This window comes from Oncorhynchus gorbuscha, linkage group LG09 (assembly GCF_021184085.1).
Source record: "Oncorhynchus gorbuscha isolate QuinsamMale2020 ecotype Even-year linkage group LG09, OgorEven_v1.0, whole genome shotgun sequence".
In the NCBI taxonomy this organism is placed as follows: domain Eukaryota; kingdom Metazoa; phylum Chordata; class Actinopteri; order Salmoniformes; family Salmonidae; genus Oncorhynchus; species Oncorhynchus gorbuscha.
In genome coordinates this window covers 87874762-87888992 of record NC_060181.1, presented here as the reverse complement: position 1 = coordinate 87888992, position 14231 = coordinate 87874762, and the positions used below count along the sequence as shown (strand labels likewise).

The 14231-nt window shown below is 47.5% G+C and overlaps 1 pseudogene; it reads right to left on the bottom strand.

Moving 5' to 3' along the window:
- The window catches only part of LOC124044234, a 29999-nt pseudogene that overhangs the window by 9960 nt on the left and 5808 nt on the right, over nt 1-14231 (bottom strand).

Genomic DNA, 14231 nt, shown 5'->3' with positions numbered 1-14231 from the left:
TTACCCAGCAGCCCTCCAAAGGTGATTGTGGGTGAGAGGGCGGCGAAGTAGATGAAAATGACAGCGGCGATGCACTGTGAGTCCAAGGCGTCCTTTATGTCGCTGGCGTAGCGCGGGTAGCGCCGCCTGATGTCATGGATGAGGCCTCCGAAGGGGATGCCCGACCTCTTCATGGGGTCCACCTCCTGGTCCTCCTCCTCTTCCTGCTCATCCTGGCTCACCTCTGGTTTGGATGGACAGACACACACACACAGACAGACTTGCACATTCATTCATTCTACTTGCACAGTCATCTTCTGCACATCTATTTAATTGCTAAATTGTAATTATTTCACCACTATTGCCTTTATTTCCTTTACCTCCCTAATCTTACTACATTTGTACACACTGTATATAGATTTTTATATTGTGGTATTGACTGTACATTTGTTTATCCCATGTGTAACTCTGTGTTGTTTGTGTTGCACTGCTTTGCTTTATCTTGTCCAGGTCATAGTTGTAAATGAGAACTTGTTCTCAACTGGCCTACCTGGTTAAATAAAGGTTAAATAAATAAAATAAAAAAGACAGACAGACAGACAGACAGACAGACAGACAGACAGACAGACAGACAGACAGACAGACAGACAGACAGACAGACAGACAGACAGACAGACAGACAGACAGACAGACAGACAGACAGACAGACAGACAGACAGACAGACAGACAGACAGACAGACAGACAGACAGACAGACAGACAGACAGACAGACAGACAGACAGACAGAATGCCTGGGATTCTCAATCTAGTCCTGGGACCCTAAATGGGTACATATGTGCTTCACACATCAGCTGAATAAACTAATGGTCTTAGAACATATACCCTTATTGTTATATAAGGACTGTATGAATACAAAAAAATACAACAACAAAAAGTAATTAAATCAATTAATCACAGACATTATAATCACCTTTGGTCTCCTGGTCTGTCCAGGGGGTGGTGTGGGTCTTGATGTTCTCTCTCTCCTTCCTCTTGCGCAGCATCTGTTTCTGGAAGGAGGCCACCGTCTTCAGCAGGTCCTTTCCCTCCACGTCCGACGGGGGGATGACGATGCTGCAGTCCAGGAACTCATTAATGCCGTTCAGCAGGTCCTGCCGGTCGTCCGCAAAGTAGGCCACCTCGTGGAAGTTCTGGGGAGGTTTTTAAAGAGATGGGAAATGGTCTGTAAGATCTTGAAGAGCTGATTCCCTGACCCAGATTTAGCCTAGTTCTTGACTTAGAAGCACTTTCAATGGAGGTTGATTACTGGTGATTCTTCTGTCCAGGACTAGTTTTAATCTGACTCCGGGAAACCAGCCCTGAACGGAAGTACTATTGGTACCATTTACAGTTCAGAGGAATTAGGGAAAAAGTTGAGTGACATTTTGTTGTTGTTGTTCAGGTTGGCTACCTTGTCAGACATGAGGGTGGAGAAGGAGCGTCCAATCTCATGGTAGTCCATGTTGGACTGAGTGGGTCCAAGCAGGGCAAAGAGGAAACGAACCGGCACCGGCACCTCCAGGACCGACTCCAGCAGGACCGCCTCACTCAGCCTGATGAAGGCCATGGCTGGCTGCTCCAGGAACTCCACGCAACCTGAGGAATGAGACCAATGCTTGTGCTGATGGGCGATGGCTAACAAAGCATGGACTGGATATATACAACAGGTGATTCCAGGGCAGCTATTTTGTATGAGAAATCACATTTGCTATCACTGTCAGGGGAGAGGTGAGTTGTGCCAGCTAGAAATGATATGAATTGGTATACAGGGTTCATCCCAGATTTTTTTGAACAAGGTGGTACTGCTGAGTACGGCAGGGGGCGGAGCATGGGGTGGTGTCTAGAGCGATTCAGAGAATTATTTATTTTTTAACACCTGTAACTGCCATTTCCTGCAATCTAGAGCAAAACATGTTGTTACTATATTAAGGTATGGTGCATGGCCTTAAATGACAACAAATAAAGTAAAAAATATATCATATATTTAAAAAAATAAATTTATATATATATATTTGACATAGTGGCACAGCCAGTCCACAAGGTGACGCAGCACCACGCTTGCATTCTATGGGGAGAACCCTGGTACACAACGCCTTAGGCCTATGTCGTGAACGGAAAAAGTCAATATTTACAAATGTAGCCTGGAAATACATGTACATCCAAAACACACGCAACATACATTCATACACACACACACACACACACACACACACACACACACACACACACACACACACACACACACACACACACACACACACACACACACACACACACACACACACACACACACACACACACACACACACACACAATCCACACATTCCTTAAGCTTACCCACTAAGACCACGGTTGCTTCTGCATCCTTGGGAATCTTGGCTAGGAGTTTTGTGTGTTTGGTAACCTGTTGTTGGAGAGCCATCGGCAGGGGGGGATGGAGTGATTTCTGATGTGATGAAACAGACAAGCGTTAACAGGTGGGTGAAAGATAAACATTAACATCTCATGTTAAGCCTGTGTGCTAACACAAGCTTTTACCAGACATTCACAGCACATGCACAGGCTCTTTCCTCAGTTGGTCCAAAGCTCACAAGTCCAAAGCTCACAAGCCTACATTTGTCAATTTTACAGACTGTTATGAACCTCGAACAGTCAAACAGTAAAACTGTGATTATCAGTGTTTAATGGGGTCAGCTAGATGCCATTGAGGGATTTTTGGGGGGCCCCCCCCAAAGTTTTTTGTCATAAACAAGACTGTAAAATCACTGTAAAATCACCAAGAATTCAGTAAAAAAAATATATATATATATATATTATTTCGGAAATGTTATCCCAACTATTCCCACAATAAACAAAGAAACATACGTGATCATGTCTCAATGTAATCAAGTTATGAATTTATTGTTAATTTCAAATACAATCTCTTTTTGAGCTTAGTTGTGATCAATTTGCCGAGGACAAAAATATTCTAATTCTGTTTCGGCCCCCTGACCATCCACTCCGACAAAGATCGGCCCGCGGCTGAATGTCGTCGTCTACCCCTGACATACAGAAATCCACAAAGTGACCAAGGTACGAAATGTTAAAATCCCTGTTAAATGTTTTTAATACGACTGGAGTTGAAATGTGCCAATGTTTCAAGTCACAGGGAACATTACAGTTTCACAGTCAAGAAGTTTTAACAAAGAGCACCTCTGTAAGCTGACCAAGAACCTCACATTCGCCACATGTGGAGAGGCTCATAGGAACTTTCTTTCTGTTTCCAATTCCAAGAACTATCTGTGTTTCCGGTTTCCCACCATGGCTGCATTACTGTCCTAGCCGCATATATCTGATGTTTTAGTACACTCGATAATGCTCTCAAACTCAACTCTGGACCTCAAAGCCAGTGCTTTTAAAATAGTTTCCCTCTAATCAGGGACATATTTAGACTTGGGACACCATGTGGGTGTACTTCATGTTCAGGTAGAAGATAAAACCAGCAGGCTGCGGACCTCGTAGGGTCAGGGTTGAATACCCCTGACCTAATGTATGTTATAGACAGGTGTGTATAATGGGGTCAAAATAAAATACAATATGACATTTCAAGGTGGAATTTTTGTAATATCCTCCTAGTCTCAGTACTTGTAATCATCTATTCAGATGACTCCTCTACTGTTTTCAGAGGAATTGGACAAGGCTAATGAGCCAAGAAGCAGCGTCGTCTGTCCACCTGAAGGACGATTCAGGCGTGTGACTCAGATGCAGACACAGATATAAAATGATAATCGTCTCCGCAACTCTAACTGTACTGGAGCACAACTTTAAACATCCATCTCCACTCCAGCCTGCTGATTAAGATGAAGAGCTACTGGGCTCTATTCAATACGTATAATGGAAGTTCAGTGTTAGAGCTGTGATTGGCTGGTTAATGCTGCCTATGTCAGCTCATTCTGAAATTACCTTCAAATTATTATATCACAATGTGTAACGCTTCAGTGATTCAGATGAATTAGAGCCCTTAGATGACTTTATTGGTCAATTGCACACAAGGTCTAATTGAAATTTGACTTCTGCTTTTAAACCAACACTTCCAAAAAACTCACCTACATTTTTACCCTTTATTTAACCAGGCAAGTCAGTTAAGAACCCATTCTCATTTCAATGATGGCCTAGGAACAGTGGGTTAACTGCCTTGTTCAGGGGCAGAATGACAGATTTTGTACCTTGTCAGCTCAGGGATTTGATCTTGCAACCTTTTGGTTGCTAGTCCACCACTCTAACCACTAGGCTGCCTGTCTAACCACTAGGCTGCCTGTCTAACCACTAGGCTACACTGCCGCCCAAAACACTGCATGGTCGGAACTAGAAGCACAAGCATTTCGCTACACTCGCATTAACATCTGCTAACCATGTGTAAGTGAGCTGTCTAACCACTAGGCTGCCTGTCTAACCACTAGGTTGCCTGTCTAACCACTAGGTTGCCTGTCTAACCACTAGGCTGCCTGTCTAACCACTAGGCTGCCTGTCTAACCACTAGGCTGCCTGCTGGACAAAATGAAACAAAGAGCAACATTCTTTCTAAGCAGCACCCAAGCAGCCTCCAAGCAGCAGCCAAGCAGCCTCCAAGCAGCTGCCAAGCAGCCTATAAGCAGCCTATAAGCAGCCTATAAGCAGCCTATAAGCAGCCTATAAGCAGCTTCAAGCAGCCTCCAAGCAGCACCCAAGCAGCACCCAAGCAGCTTCAAGCAGCATCCATCTCCACTCCAGCCTATAGATGTGCACTAAACTAAACAGACAAGCTCACAAACACATCTCTGCTCTGCTGCTTCTTTTCATGGTGGAGGGCCTCTGTAGGATCTTCAGCCACTAGGGGCACCGTGGTGTCGGGAACGTGGTTGTGGTTGCGTTGGAAGCTGCCGTGAAGGCTTTTAGTGGAGTGGTTGCGGTGGAAAAGGCCCTCCTTTTCGTCGTTGGGGTGGCTGGAAGCAGGAGATACAGGAGGCTGTATTACATTAACAGCGTGGGGCTGGGAGAGGGACACAATGCAATCGGATTGGAACTTCATGAAGGTTGTTATACTATATAATGTGTTCCTTCAATAAGTTGGTGAGTGGCTGATAGTTTATACAGACAGAAAGGAAACAGAAAGAGAACAATCCTCCATACATACTGTCCAACAGCTCTTTCAGCATATGGGCTCCACTGGGTTGTAATGGGTGTGTCCCTGTTAACAAAGACACTGCAGTGTGTGTGTGTGTGTGTGTGTGTGTGTGTGTGTGTGTGTGTGTGTGTGTGTGTGTGTGTGTGTGTGTGTGTGTGTGTGTGTGTGTGTGTGTGTGTGTGTGTGTGTGTGTGTGTGTGTGTGTGTGTGTGTGTGTGTGTGAGAACATGCCCCTCACAACACACAGACAGTTTGATCACACTCCCGCTCCAACCCAAAGGTGACATCACCACCATCATTAGGTCCGTTTGCTCTCGTTACCCGCCTCCCGAGTTGGACACAAAAGCACAACAAAACAAAGGAACAAGGTGTGACACCACACCGGATTGTGGCCTCCGGCAGCGCCCAGACTGAGTAAGCCATGAGCTAAATTCTACAGCCACCTTGATGTCTTTCTTTCCACATCATCAATTCCTATGTTGAACTGGCTCAGCCAATTAGACAGCTTTTTCCCCATGGAAAGCAGCTGGTAACATGGTGGGAAACATGGCCGAAAGGTTTCAACTGATGGGGGGTGACGAGGCCTGTGTGATCGCCGTCTGTTAGGCCTGGTGTGCGTGGTGTGTGTCTGTTGTGTGTGTGTGTGTGTGTGTGTGTGTGTGTGTGTGTGTGTGTGTGTGTGTGTGTGTGTGTGTGTGTGTGTGTGTGTGTGTGTGTGTGTGTGTGTGTGTGTGTGTGTGCTGCACATACAGGGAATTTCTCTGAACGGTTGACAGAGGTGCCACCTGGCCCAGTTTGCTCTATGGTTGGTGACAGACTGTCAGGTGACTTGTCACTGACCCTTGGTGTGACATGGCGTACATGGAGGTTGGCATCATAAGAATGGGACTAGGCAGGTGCTACTTCTGGGATGAAGCCAGAATACCTTGACAATGTATGGACTTAATACAACTGAAACCATATTTGTCCTCAAGCTTTACTATCACAAATAGAAAAAGGACTTTGATTTTCACAAGAGACACTATTGACGCTATTTCCCTATTGTCCCTTCTGACAGACTCTGAAATGAGGTAATTGTAACCTATTCCAATCCAAATGCTCTGTAGCAATAGGTCTAAAATAACACACTAATACAACACAACAATCGATCACAGACACTGACCCTAAAAGGCCTAGAGTTATCCATCCGATCATCCAAAAGATATACCATTAAAAGAAAAATGGATGATTGCTTGAAGCAAACCCCAGGAACACACCACAACAGTAGTCAGAAAACTATGGCTGTTGAGTCTCCGTAAAACATTCATGATCCACCACAGAGGAACTAGAGACACCATGTTAAATGAATACTGTTGATGGACAAACATGGTACCATTCAGTGCTCTTCTTCACTGGAGGGCTTGGGGACAGAGCTGGGACCAAGCTGGGCCTAGGGACCAAGCTGGGCCTAGGGACCAAGCTGGGCCTAGGGACCAAGCTGGGACTAGGGACCAAGATGGGACTAGGGACCAAGATGGGACTAGGGACCAAACTCGGCCTAGGGACCAAGCTGGGCCTAGGGACCAAGCTGGGCCTAGGGACCAAGCTGGGACTAGGGATCAATCTGGGACTAAGGACCAATCTGGGACTAAGGACCAAACTGGGCCTAGGGACCAAGCTGGGCCTAGGGACCAAGCTGGGCCTAGGGATCAATCTGGGCTTTGCAAAAACTGAATCTGAGGTCAGGAGACCGATAGAAGGGAGGGGTTCACACATATTGAAAAGGTGTGTGTGCATGTGTATAGTTTGAGATGCATTGATGCCCCATAGGCCTGTGCACAAACGTAAGGCAACTTTTGGGGTTATACTGAACTGTGGAAAAACCCCACATTGAAGACAACAAAATACACATAGAGAAAGTCTTCCTTTATCCTTCATGCATGTGTTCATCGTGCCTGGCCCTCAGCCTAATTACATTTGACTGCTGATATTCATTAAGCCTTTTTTTCTCCATGATACTGTATAATTCCAGTTGAAATCTATCATGTGCCACCAACGCAGCAGCTCTGTTAGGGCAAATGGTAATGAACTCTAGATCAATAGATAGATAAACCAATGGAGGTTGGGAGGTGAGGGTTGGCATCGGGGTGATACTCTTTTGTATTTTCATGTAGTACAGAAATGACTTATATTTGAATGACTTAAAACTCTGCAGTAGCTTATTTCACTGGGGAAGTCACATTGAGATTGACATCTCTTTGTCTTATGCAACAATCTCTGCTATCTACAGTTGATCTCCCACTTGTAATCCTGGTTTGAGGTCCAACATCACTTACTACAACCCCTGTAGATGTGGCCTCTCAATGGCACTCTATTCCCTAAAATGTCCACTACTGTTGACCAGAACCACAGATCCTATGGTCTTTGGTAAACAGTAGAGCAGGAAAACATTTTTTTTCATTTTTTTCTCTTTAGTTTATTTAGTAAATATTTTCTTAACTCAATTTCTTCAACTGTATTGTGGGTTAAGGGCTTGTTAGTTAACATTTCACGGTCAGGTCTACTACACCTGTTGTATTCGGCACATGTAACAAATAAAGTTTGATTTGATTTGAAAAGTAAGACACTACATAGGGAACAGGGTGCCGTTTGGAAGACAGCCCTGGACTTCCTCTCTCTGATTGACATCTGATTAAGATGATACACGTTCTTGACAGCATTTATATTAACGGGTGTGTAATCTTAACGTCCTCTGAGCTAAAGCCTGGGTAGATGACCACTCACTGGTGTTTGAGCAGCAGGGCACGAAGCACGTTGGCCCGGTCCTCCGCTCTGATCTGGTCTGAGATGATCATGGTCTCCACCACCAGGTTGGCAATGCCAGGCAGAGTGGTCTGCTCCAGGTCCAACAGGACCACACCTTAGGGTGGCATAGAGGGGGGAGACAAGGTTTTATGACTGGGTGTATATCTGTGTGTGTGTGTGTGTGTGTGTGTGTGTATGTGTGTGTGTGTGTGTGTGTGTGTGTGTGTGTGTGTGTGTGTGTGTGTGTGTGTGTGTGTGTGTGTGTGTGTGTGTGTGTGTGTGTGTGTGTGTGTGTGTGTGTGTGTGTGTGTGTATCTGTGTTGTGTGTGTGTGTGTGTGTGTGTGTGTGTGTGTGTGTGTGTGTGTGTGTGTATATATATATCTGTGTGTGTGTGTGTGTGTGTGTATATATGTGTGTGTGTGTGTGTGTGTGTGTGTGTGTATATATATATCTGTGTGTGTGTGTGTGTGTGTGTGTGTGTGTGTGTATATATATATATGTGTGTGTGTGTGTGTGTGTGTGTGTGTGTGTGTATGTGTGTGTGTGTGTGTGTGTTTGTGTGTGTGTGTGTGTGTGTGTGTGTGTGTGTGTGTGTGTATATATATATATCTGTGTGTGTGTGTATATTTATATATATATCTGTGTGTGTGTGTGGGGGGGGGTGTGTGTGTGTGTGTGTGTGTGTGTGTGTGTGTGTGTGTGTGTGTGTGTGTGTGTGTGTGTGTGTGTGTGTGTGTGTGTGTGTGTTACCATGTGTGATGGTCCTGCGAAGCTCAAGCAGGCTGCGGAAGGAGAGTGAAGCCACGTGGGGTTTTCCCCAGCGGTCTGTCTCCTCCTCCACGTCCTCCTCAAACTTGATCCAACGAGCCGTCTCCTTCCAGCGCATCTTCTGGTTCTTATCCACTATCAGCTCGTTGAGCTCCACAAACACCTACCAGACAGACAACTAGTTATCCATGACTTCACCTACAGGTATCACACAGACAACTGGTTATCCATAACTTCACCTACAGGTACCACACAGACAACTGGTTATCCATAACTTCACCTACAGGTACCAAACAGACAACTAGTTATCCATGACTTCAAAAACAGGTACCAAACATACAACTAGTTATCCATGACTTCAAAAACCGGTACCAAACAGACAACTAACAGACAACATAACTTCAGTAGGTCCTATGATTGAGTGTCGTCTGGCCCAGGAGTGTGAAGGTGAACGGAAAGGCACTGGAGCAACGAACCGCCCTTGCTGTCTCTGCCTGGCCGTGTCCCCTCTCTCCATTGGGATTCTCTGCCTCTAACCCTATGGCTGACTGGTGCTCTTCCATCCCGTCCTTCCATCCCGTCCCTAGGAGGGGGGCGTCACTTGAGTGGCTTGAGTCACTGACGTGATCTTCCTGTCCGGGTTGGCGCCCCCCCTTGGGTTGTGCTGTGGGGGAGATCTTTGTGGGCTATACTCGGCCTTATCTCAGGATGGTAAGTTAGTGGTTGTAGATATCCCTCTAGTGGTGTGGGGGCTGTGCTTTGGCAAAGTGGGTGGGGTTATATCCTGCCTGTTTGGCCCTGTCCGGGGTATCATCGGACAGGGCCACAGTGTCTCCCGACCCCTCCTGTCTCAGCCTCCAGTATTTATGCTGCAATAGTTTGTGTCGGGGGCTAGGTTTCTTCCTAGGTTCTGGCCTTTTCCAGGAGTTTTTCCTAGCCACACCTGCATTGCTTGCTGTTTGGTATTTTTTAGGCTGGGTTTCTGTACAGCACATTGTGACATCAGCTGATGTAAGAATGGCTTTATAAATACATTTGATTTAGTTATCAATAACTTCACCTACAGGTACCAAACAGACAACTAGTTATCCATAACTTCACCTACATTCACCTACTTCTCATACAATCTAAAAATAAATCTCCTAAGCTCATGACTGAGGGCTTAGACCTATGTCATGACTGAGGGCTTAGACCTATGTCATGACTCCAACAGGAGATTCTGGCAACACGCGTCCTCACTGTAAAGTCCCCTGGCTTTAGAGCTGCTTAATCTTTAGTAAAAAAAATACTAGGAAGATTGTGTGTTATTAATTATCTTATACATCCAATCAATCAATTTATCAATTAACCAATCACCAACTAGTCTGATGTCTCACCTCATGGGTCTTCTTGTCAGCCACCCTCTTCTTCTTCTTCAGGCTGGACTGGAGCGGAGAGCTTTTGCTGTTCTGAGTGAACTGGCATCGAGACGACTTCTTCACCAGATGACGCCTCATCCCAGGGTTGTCCTCGAATCGGTGACCTTAAAGCAACACAACAGAAGCTCTTGTTAATGACACAGAGGTCAGCTGCAGAAAAGGTCAACTGTGTTCACTCAAAGGCCTATGATAGTACACACTCAGGTTGTCCAACTGATGTATGACACAGCTGACATTTGTTTTAATTTGTCTGCACAACAGAACAGTCTCCATCTTCTTCTTTTTTTTTAGCACAATCATTGTGCCAAATGCTTTATACAACCTGTGTGCACTAGGGCCAAATACTGGCTGAGCACTTTCTCTATGGCGGTGCTATGTCTTGTGACAATAAGAAAAAAATCAGATTTTAGATGTTCATTAAAGTTTCTGTTGGAAATAAAGAGAACATAGAAATAAGGGGAAGCAGCAGGTACATGAGGTAACTGAGGTTCTGTACACAGCTAGGGTAACGCACAGGGGTGCTTATTTTGGGTGGTTCTCAAACCATATTTTATTGAATTTTGCGTAAATGGCATTATCTACTCATCAGGAGAGGGACCATAGTGAGCATGTAGGGGGAGAGAGCCTGGTGAGGCTATAGGGGGTGGAACAAGGGAGAGGGCCTGGTGAGGCTATAGGGGTGGAACAAGGGAGAAAGCCTGGTGAGGCTATAGGGGGTGGAACAAGGGAGAGGGCCTGGTGAGGCTATGGGGGGTGGAACAAGGAAGAGGGCTTGGTGAGGCTATAGGGGGTGGAATGAGAGAGAGGGCTAGGCTATAGGGGGTGTAACAAGGGAGAGGGCCTGGTGAGGCTATGGGGGGTGGAACAAGGAAGAGGGCTTGGTGAGGCTATAGGGGTGGAATGAGAGAGAGGGCTAGGCTATAGGGGTGTAACAAGGGAGAGGGCCTGGTGAGGCTATAGGGGGTGGAACAAGGAAGAGGGCTTGGTGAGGCTATAGGGGTGGAATGAGAGAGAGGGCTAGGCTATAGGGGGTGGAACGAGAAGAGGGACCTGGTGAGGCTATGGGGGGTGGAACAAGGAAGAGGGCCTGGTGAGGCTATAGGGGTGGAACGAGGAAGAGGGCCTGGTGAGGCTATAGGGGGTGGAACAAGGAAGAGGGCTTGGTGAGGCTATAGGGGTGGAATGAGAGAGAGGGCTAGGCTATAGGGGTGGAACGAGGAAGAGGGCCTGGTGAGGCTATAGGGGGTGGAACGAGGAAGAGGGCCTGGTGAGGCTATAGGGGGTGGAACGAGGAAGAGGGCCTGGTGAGGCTAGGGGGTAGGGGGGTGGTGACAAGGGGTGGAAGAGGGAGAGGGCCTGGTGAGGCTATAGGGGGTGGAATGAGAGAGGGCTAGGCTATAGGGGGTGGAACGAGGAAGAGGGCCTGGTGAGGCTATAGGGGGTGGAGAGGGCCTGGTGAGGAGGGGGTGGAGGGAGAGGGCCTGGTGAGGCTATAGGGGGTGGAACGAGGGAGAGGGCCTGGTGAGGCTATAGGGGGGGGTGGAACGAGGGAGAGGGCCTGGTGAGGCTATAGGGGGTGGAATGAGAGGGCTAGGCTATAGGGGGGTGGAACGAGGAAGAGGGCCTGGTGAGGCTAGGGGGTGGAACGAGGGGTGGAGGGGTGGAACGAGGAAGAGGGCCTGGTGAGGCTATAGGGGGTGGAACGAGGAAGAGGGCCTGGTGAGGCTATAGGGGTGGAACGAGGGGTGGAGAGAGGGCTAGGCTATAGGGGGTGGGAGGAAGAGGGCCTGGTGAGGCTATAGGGGGTGGAACGAGGGAGAGGGCCTGGTGAGGCTATAGGGGTAGGGGGTGGAACGAGGGAGAGGGCCTGGTGAGGCTATAGGGGGTGGAACGAGGGAGAGGGCCTGGTGAGGCTATAGGGGGTGGAACGAGGGAGAGGGCCTGGTGAGGCTATAGGGGTGGAACGAGGGAGAGGGCCTGGTGAGGCTATAGGGGGGGTGGAACGAGGGAGAGGGCCTGGTGAGGCTATAGGGGGGAATGAGAGGGCTAGGCTATAGGGGGTGGAAGAGGAAGAGGGCCTGGTGAGGCTATAGGGGGTGGAACGAGGGAGAGGGCCTGGTGAGGCTATAGGGGGTGGAACGAGGGAGAGGGCCTGGTGAGGCTATAGGGGGTGGAACAAGGAAGAGGGCCCTCTTTTCCCCTTTTGGGGGGAAAAGGCTAGCCAGGTGTGTGAGTATGTGTGTGTGTGTATGTGTATGAATCCTCTTGTGTGTATTCAGATGCTCGACCGTGGGCTGTGTCATCTCCCTGGGGAATGGGGGTAGGAGCTCACTCACAGCTTTGTGTAGATGATAGGTGCACTGCCAATCAGAGGGCTGGTTTTGCAGACAATCTGGGGAGAAGACCAAACCACCTCTAGGCCTCAGCTGCTTTGTGTTGTGTTCTAGACACACCCACCACAGAGAGGGCCAGAAACAATGTTCCCTTTCTCATCCTCCATCCCTCTGACCCAAAGTTCATCCCTCCATCCTTCCATTCTTCTTTGTGTGGTTCTGTTCAGACAATATATTCCTAATAAAAAAGGCTCTATTCTGACAGGTCTGGGAGCGCTCCCAGGGAGAAGTCGGTATTGACCTGGAAGAGACGCCCTTTGGCTGGACTCGCCCTGAGCTTTGCTAGCTAAGTACAAGTTCTTCTGCTGCTCATAAAATGCATTCGCTTGAAAACAACACAACACACATTCTTTTGACAGATGCCATTTCACAGTACATTTGTCTCACCGGTTAATCATAATAAGAAGCCATTGTTGTGACTTCATAATGGGATAATATATTGTAGCTAATTCAGGGTGTCACCCCAACTGGGACTTGAACCCAGGGCCTGCGACTGTCAACCTAATACCTTATCCAAACCTCTCGACAATGACACTATGTGTTGGGTTAAGGTCGCTACACTACCCATTTCCTTCAGGGGAGCTCCGTATAGCTTTTCAATCCAAAACCTTGGCGGCAAAGGCCAAGAAATCCTTGATGAGGCCGATAGCTGGTGGGTTAATGTCGCTACAATATGCATGTCAATGTAAATTCAAGTCTTCATCATCATAACTTCTCAATGTATCGCCCGTGTCCTTCAGTAGTTTCTATTGTCCCGTCTGCAGGCTCAATCTGGTCTCTGTGTCCTTCAGAGTCCCTATTGTCCTGTCTGCAGGCTCAATCTGGTCTCTGTGTCCTTCAGTAGTCCCTATTGTCCTGTCTGTAGGCTCAATCTGGTCTCTGTGTCCTTCAGTAGTCCCTATTGTCCTGTCTGTAGGCTCAATCTGGTCTCTGTGTCCTTTAGTAGTCCCTATTGTCCTGTCTGCAGGCTCAATCTGGTCTCTGTGTCTTTCAGTAGTCCCTATTGTCCTGTCTGCAGGCTCAATCTGGTCTCTGTGTCCTTCAGTAGTCCCTATTGTCCTGTCTGCAGGCTCAATCTGGTCTCTGTGTCTTTCAGTAGTCCATATTGTCCTGTCTGCAGGAACAATCTGGCCTCTGTGTCCCTTCTAAACCCTCTATAAAAGCACTTCTCTCGCTCGGTCCTTCCCATTACCCTCTATAAAAGCACTTCTCTCGCTCGGTCCTTCCCATTACCCTCTATAAAAGCACTTCTCTCGCTCGGTCCTTCCCATTACCCTCTATAAAAGCACTTCTCTCGCTCGGTCCTTCCCATCACCCTCTATAAAAGCACTTCTCTCGCTCGGTCCTTCCCATCACCCTCTATAAAAGCACTTCTCTCGCTCGGTCCTTCCCATTACCCTCTATAAAAGCACTTCTCTCGCTCGGTCCTTCCCATTACCCTCTATAAAAGCACTTCACTCGCTCGGTCCTTCCCATTACCCTCTATAAAAGCACTTCTCTCGCTCGGTCCTTCCCATACCCTCTTTGTTCCACTGAATATGCCCTTGAGAACGCCACTTTTCCCCGTCTGCCCCTTCGATTCTACAATTACCAGTCTGAATGGAACAGCTTTGATTCAGATTAACACAGTAGTGGAAATGGACACCCCACTTCCTTGGCATAGTCTCTCCAACGCATCACCGGGGGCAAACTACCTGCCCTCCAG